This window comes from Furipterus horrens, unplaced genomic scaffold (genome assembly GCF_987537825.1).
Source record: "Furipterus horrens unplaced genomic scaffold, mFurHor1.1.pri manual_scaffold_10, whole genome shotgun sequence".
Classification (NCBI taxonomy): domain Eukaryota; kingdom Metazoa; phylum Chordata; class Mammalia; order Chiroptera; family Furipteridae; genus Furipterus; species Furipterus horrens.
This window is the reverse complement of record NW_028327180.1, coordinates 79,555,897-79,562,717: the sequence shown is the minus strand read 5'-3', so window position 1 is coordinate 79,562,717 and position 6,821 is coordinate 79,555,897. Positions and strand designations below refer to the sequence as shown.

General features: G+C 54.2%; 1 long non-coding RNA gene across 1 annotated transcript in view; it reads right to left on the bottom strand.

Annotated features, from left to right (window-relative positions):
* Positions 1–451: 451 nt before the first annotated feature.
* The window catches only part of LOC150000803 (uncharacterized), a 139,145-nt gene continuing 132,775 nt past the window's right edge, over positions 452–6,821 (bottom strand). Inside the window, exons 2-3 of the long non-coding RNA XR_016513553.1 lie at positions 2,879–3,127; positions 452–503 (exon numbers count right to left, since the gene is read on the bottom strand). This is a non-coding gene — a long non-coding RNA (uncharacterized LOC150000803). The remainder of the gene's footprint in view (positions 504–2,878; positions 3,128–6,821) is intronic.

Genomic DNA, 6,821 nt, shown 5'->3' with positions numbered 1-6,821 from the left:
GTGAAAGTTACAGAGAATTTCACCCACTGTCTTGATATTCTCTAGTGGCATTTGGCGCTAAGTGATGATTGTGACTAATTCTGCCACAAGAATGGAATGCCACATCCCACAACCCACCGAACGCCTGATTTTTGGCAAGAGACCATTCTTGGGACCTGAGGGAGCTGCTGTTGGGCTGCAAAGGGAGCTGAAACAGTGAAGTTCAGCTCTGATTTTCCCGCATGCTAATAGGCCCTAAATGATGTGATAGTTCATTCTGAGTTCACAAGCATCCCGTTGCCATGGCGACTAGAATAAGACACCAGAAGTTTTCTTGTAAATGGGACTGAGAAGGCTGCCTGTCTTCCCTTGCAGTGTGGTGAGACCCTGTGTCCCCACACAGTGCTCAGGCGGGCCCCTCCCCCTCACAGCACACCCCGCCCTCCTCTTCCGTAAGGACTTCTGGAGGCAGATAAAACACCAGGGAATGAAGTCGTAACTTCTCTCTGTAAAGTCTGGTAGGACTATAGAATGGAATAAAGATGATTTTAGAATTTTTATTTGCATGGGGGAAAAAAAAGGTGTTTTTAAGTTTCCTGTATTAATAACTCCCTGGAAATTTGGGACAAAAGACAAATAATCATCAAGGAGCTCAAGATGGCATTAAATATTCCACTGCGACCCTGGGTTGGCACTGCAGGAAGTTTTCCTTTACACCCTCCTTTCTTCCAAGACAGCCCCCTGCCCTCACCTGCCAGGGACAGTGGCTGAACCCGAGCCCAAGGCTGGGAGGCTTCTCCAGGGGCCCAGGCCCACGGGCCGGGCCTGCAGAAAGGGCATCCCCAGGACAGCAGCGGGCTGCCTTCCACACTCCCTTTCCAACCACCACGGAGCCACCTGGGCCCAGGTATGTTCCCCGAGCCCTGCCTCTGCGGACCCTTCACAGTTATGGGTGTCACTGCTCTAGGCCTGAGGCCATACTGGATTAGATACACAATGACCACATGTGTCATTAACACCATCACCTGTAATATGCCTGGCACATGTTATGCAGTTTCTGTGCAGCGTCTCATGCACTTTTCTCCACAGAGGGGGTAGCCATGGCCGACAGCCCCGTTTCACAGCTGAGGAAAGGCCCCAGGGGGTGGAGTCCCGCACCCAAGGCCACACAGCTGGGAAGGGGCAGACCTGTCTGTGACCTTACAGTACCGTGTACACTGAAAGGGAGCATCAGGACAGGAGTCCAGTTACACCGCCTGCGTGGGGATTTACAAAATCTGTAAAACTCAACAAATCCAAAGGATTCGGTGGCTCGAGTCCATCAGCACAAAACCAGCCTGATCTGCTTGCCCTGCCCCCACCCCCCCCCAGGCTCTGTGGTGGCTGTTTTCCCCTCACATGAAATGAAAAATGCTGTTTGGATAACTGACAGTGAGGGGGCTGTGCCTACTCTGAGGCAGCAAAAAGCAATTTGGGGGCTATTGAGAACTGCAGAATGGAGCATCAGTCTGTAAAATTCTACACAGCCAATAAGGCTGGAGCAACTGGTCAAGTGTTGCAGAGCTCGCAGCTATGGGAACTCAGCAGCGCTCCCAGACCAGGGACAGTCTTCCTGGGCTCATCTTAGTCTCATTTCCATAATGTGCCTCATGATTTCTGAAGCACCTCAGCATTAGCGCCAAAGCACACCCATGAAAGTATCCAAGACTGTTCCCATCTGAGGACAAACTTGACTTTCCAGGGCTCCCTGCTGCCACAGACCCCAGGCGAGGGTGGGAGAGTTGCCCTTTATAGGAGGGCAGGTGGCACAGGCAGGGGCTGCAGGAGCCTCAGGCCTGTGCTCCACAGCCGAGAATGTGCCCGTCACACCGTCCTGGTCTTGGGACCGGTTACAGTGATCCCTCTTCCCCTGCAGTTCCAGCTACTCAGAAGACCTTTGCTGTCGGTGTTGCAGGCATTGGTAGGCTCAGTCTCAAGCCTTCTCTTCCCCTCCCTACCCACCTCTGCTCCACCCTTATGCAGTCCCATGTGGGCTCTCCCACCTGTGACGTCCCCCATGCTCCCATCTGCCCACACGTGGCTTCTGCTTTTTCACATTTCTCAACTTACATCTGTGGCCATTGGGTTTCAGGATCACAGATATTTCTATAGGCTGTGGCATGCACCATTCATCCGGCCACATCAACATGGGGATTTGCATGTTAATGCTCACATTTTCCTGCACCTGTGAGTCATGGAGTGTCTGCTCAGTGCAAGGCATTGCCAGGTGCCGAGAATGGACAGTGCATGAAGAGCCATAGGCCCTGCCCTGGAGGCTGTCACCCTCCAGTGGGAACTGCCGCTCCCTTCTCCTCTGACTCAACCCCAGCACCGAGCATGAACCCTTTGGCCCATGCAGGGTCTTCCTGTCTTGCTCGGGGCTGCTCTGGCCAGGCCAGGCCAGGCATGGAGGGCTGTCTCATCAGTGACCACTCCAGACCAGAGATTGAAAGCCTGCCATGCTGAGACCCACTGGGCTGGCACCATTTGGCCACATTCTATATGCAGTGTGGCCCCCAGATTCATGCAACTGACTGTCAGACAGGTACACGTAGGCCCTACCGCCACCTGCCCAGGGCCCACCTGATGTGTGGGAGACATGGGCATCGCTGTGTGGCCTGGCTCCTGCTGGACTTAGCTAGGCCTCCCTGGATTCCTCTCTCTGAGGGCAGATGGTCAGCACAGACCTGCATCTCCAAAATGCCACTGCTGTCCTGTTGTGAAGGCTGCAGCCTTCCTCCTCCTCTACTGCCTTCACACTTAAACCCGTACACTCAGCCCACCTGGGCCAGGGGTCAAAGGGCATTAGGAGAACCATCCCCAAGCCTCAGATCACAGGGGCACGAGGCCCACTTCCTACCTTTGAGGAAGCAGTCCTTGCTGTGGACAACAATGATCTTCTTCTGCCGCAGGCAAGCGGCGCGGTGGAGCTCACAGTGGTTTTCATAGAACTTCCCGTCGGAGCCGCACACGGGCACGTAGCTGGGTCTGCAGGCCTCCAGGCACCGGCACTCGGGCTCCCCTGTCTCCCTGCTGAGCGTGCACCTGCTGCCGCGGCCACACAGCTTCTTCCCACAGGAGGCTGGTGGCTGATCGTGGCTGGGAAACCCTGCCAGGCATACAAACACAGAGGGTCAGCTCAGGCACTTGGGTGGGGTCCTGGGCTTCCCTGTAGCTCTTGCAAGTCGTGGTGAACAGAGGCTCCATTTGCCTGTGAGGCCGAGGCCTGGAGGCTCAGGGTGCCCAAGAGAGTCCCTGCCCCTCTCGAGCAGTGTTTTGTCTGTAGAGCTCAGTTTTTAGGGCTGGCTCACCCCAAACATCTCTGGCACGAGCCCTGACCATCTGGGAGGGAGGAATAAATGGGGACTACAAGGAAGGCTTTCCAGGAGACACAGAAGGCTTGAGTCAAGGCCCCATAACTGCTCTGCAGGGAGCGTCACACACTTGGGGGAGGAACCCTGGGGTGAGGAGGAGTTTCCTGCAGGGGGTGAGGGGTGGATGGGTAAGGGAGGCTGAGAAAGCCAAGCAGAGGCACTTTGGTCTGATACATCAGGCACTGTGGAGCCACTGCAGAGCCACTGTGGAATCTATGGAGGAAGTGTAGAGTAACGAGAAAGTGGCATTCTAAGTGTTCAGGATGGGGGCAGCAGGGGTCGTCAAGGCAGGGCGCCAGAGGTTGACCTTCTCCTCCGGGGATAATAGGGTTCTCCAGGACGCACACCAACACAGTGGCACCAGCAGCCTTTCTCCACTGCCTCATCATTTCTGTCTAGCAGAGTGCTGCAGCCATGGGCCAGAAGGCTAAGGACCTGGAAACGGCAGCTGCCCTGTGGCTGGCTGTCCCTGCACCCAACACATGCCCATGATGGTCTCAGGTCACGGTGCCCAGAGAGCAGATGGCAAAGCAGGCACGGTGGGGAGCAGAGCAGCTCATGCCGAAAGGGTCTATGTAGTGAGAGGCCAAACGAGCATCCACTGCGAGCATCACACTCTGTCACTGAGCACAGGAAGCTGGCGCACTGCCACGTGGCATTAATGGCAGCAGATGGGAAGTGGAGAATTACAAAGGGATATCAAAATACAAATGATTCAAACATGAATGCAGATTTTATGGCCACAGAAGTCTTTGCTTTTAAGTTTTAATTAAATCTTCAAAATACGCGACAAAACAGAGAGGCCCTGGCACTCAAGATTGAACTTTCAGCCTCAGCTCCTACCCCGTGGGATTAAAATATCTAAGGAAAAAAAAAAAAGACTCCTCCCTTTCTTGATTTTGGTTAAGTCTGCTTTTCATTATCATAGATTTGAAAGGAAAAGAATCAGTTATCGGTAGATTAACTGCTTGATTCAATAACTCATTTAAATTCCGCCAGCCTTGGCAAGCTAAGAAATATTGACTTTTTCTTGAATCATAATAAACTAGAAGGTCGAAATATCTCCAAGTAGTGGAAAAGTGCAGATGCTCAGCGGCTACGCGAGCTCCCCGCTCACGCAGCACCGTGAAGCCTCCGTGGCACCCACCAGCCGCAGGGCACATCTTCCCGGCAAGGTCGCCAGGCAGGAGGCCCCCACCCGATGTGTCGATGGCTGCTCTGCCACCATGTGTGTCTGCTTCTCCTGGAAAATGGGCTACTACCCTGGAAGGCACTCGTGGCTACGAGAAGAAACACAGCTCTAAAAATACCCGCACTTGCTTCCTTCCCAACACAAAGCACTGCCAGTCTATCACCTTTCTAATAAACTTCCATGTGCGATGGGAAGGGCACCCACTAATGGCCCTGTGTGGGAAAAAACACAGATCCAAAGTGGCTGAGCTTCTGGTCCCTTTTGCTCTGGCTCACCTGGGGGTCCATTTCCTCCGAGTGCTCCTCTCTGCATCCTCCCGCCCATAATGTCTGCCCCACTCTCTGGCCTTAGGAGACCCCACAGGTACAGGGCCTTTGTCCTCCCATGGCCCCCTGTACACTCAGGTTTTAAGAAACACAACAGTTTTAAAAACCGATCTCCTTAGCTCTGATTGTGCTACCACTCAACTCCCAGGCCAGAGGCCGAGCCGGCGAGGGTACTGAGGGTGCTGCCTGCAGCAGTTTGTGAGGGGTGAGTCTCCCTGGCCTCCCCAAGGATAGGGCAGGAAGGCCGCTGGAAGGACGGGGGCATGAAGGGGAGACACCTGTCCTTGGAGGTGTGCCTCCTGGGGTCAGGGGGACTGGAACTTGGACTGGCAGGGCAGGAATGTGCTTCCAAGACCACCGACTCCAGGCCGGGCAGGCAAAGGAAAGCCAGCTCACTTTGGGCTAGGGAAGCACCTCCTCTCTCCAGCCCTTTCTCCTCAGAAATACCTGCATGCCGGGTCATAGCGCAGGCCTCTGAAGAGCAGTGTGGCCGTGGCGCCTCCGATGCCCACATTTGATTAGCTTGCAGGTGTAACTGAGGTCTTCATGTTAAGAAAACGTGCCCACTAGGGCTCATGGAAGTTGTCAAGAACATTCAGGTTCTCTCTGACATGAATCAGCCATCAGTAAACCATGGCATCCTAATTATTTGCAATTAAGTAAAAGCAGCTTTAACGTCTTGCACCTGTCCCTTCCCCGTCTGCAGACAACAGGCCCGTGACAAGCTGGGAATGCTGTACACAGGGAGGGTCTGGGATCCCGCCTACCACGGAGGACCAGCCATGGTTTCCTCATTAACAAGCCCCTTGTCACCACTTCCTCCTTGTTACTAAAACAGGATAAATCTCCCACTGCTACCAGGATGATGATAAAACAGTAATGGGAAAGGTAGCCAAGTGAGACCGCCAGCAACTGCCTCCAGTATTTATGAGGACAACCAGGGCGCATGAAACAGATAATGTGTTTAATTTGTAGTCATCAAGAAAGTTGTTTACCTGGGTTAGAAACTGATCATCGTACCAAATAAGCTGCTTTTCAACACTAATTAAATTTACCGAACACGGTCACAAATGGGAATTGCTATGTGAAAGTTACAGCGGCAGGAAAAACAAGTCCATTTGTGCCTGTTGATGCTAAAGGCTCTGATTCTGGTACGGATTCTCAATGCAAGCGTCACAGACCTGGCATTGCCATCTCAGCGTGGGTGGCAGTGGTGGAGGGCAGCCACGGTCCAGGTCAGGTCCGTGCAATCCCAGTGGCAGGAGCAGACAGAGACAGGGGGTCCTCTCCCCTCAGCCCTCACCGCTGACCATGCCGGAGCACAGACACTTCAGTAACTGGCTCCTTGGCACAGGGTGAACCAATGCACGCTCCCCTCTCAGGGAAGGTGCCCCGGATTGTACAAGACAGGAAACCCGTTAGCTTTCCACGTTGGGACACTAACTGTCTGCAAGTGTGTCAGCCCAGGGCACGACTTCTGTCTGAGAACTTGTCCTCGGTTTGACTCTTGAGGAGACTCCCGCCCCTTACACGGCCTTGGGAGGTGCCCACCTGGGTCTCAGTCGGCAGTACTGACTCAGTCTCTTCCTGTAGGCCCTCGGTCCCCCAGCAAAGGACTAGGGCGACACCCCCTCTGCCTCACCTCACCCCACCAGAAAGCCACGGTGAGGTGATTTCTTGGCTCTAAGGTGGCTGCACACTCAGCAAGGCCCAACGCAGGGCAAAAATGGTGGGACATGAACGCAAGAAGGCACGCACATGCCAAGAACCAGCCACCTCGAGCACGGGTGGTCTCACTGCTGCCAGCCGTGAACCCCAGCCCAGCACAGCAACGGTCCCAACTTCTGCAGACAGAGGTACCCAGGTGCCCACCCATCAGCAGGCGCAGCTTGATTACAGGCTGTATTTGCT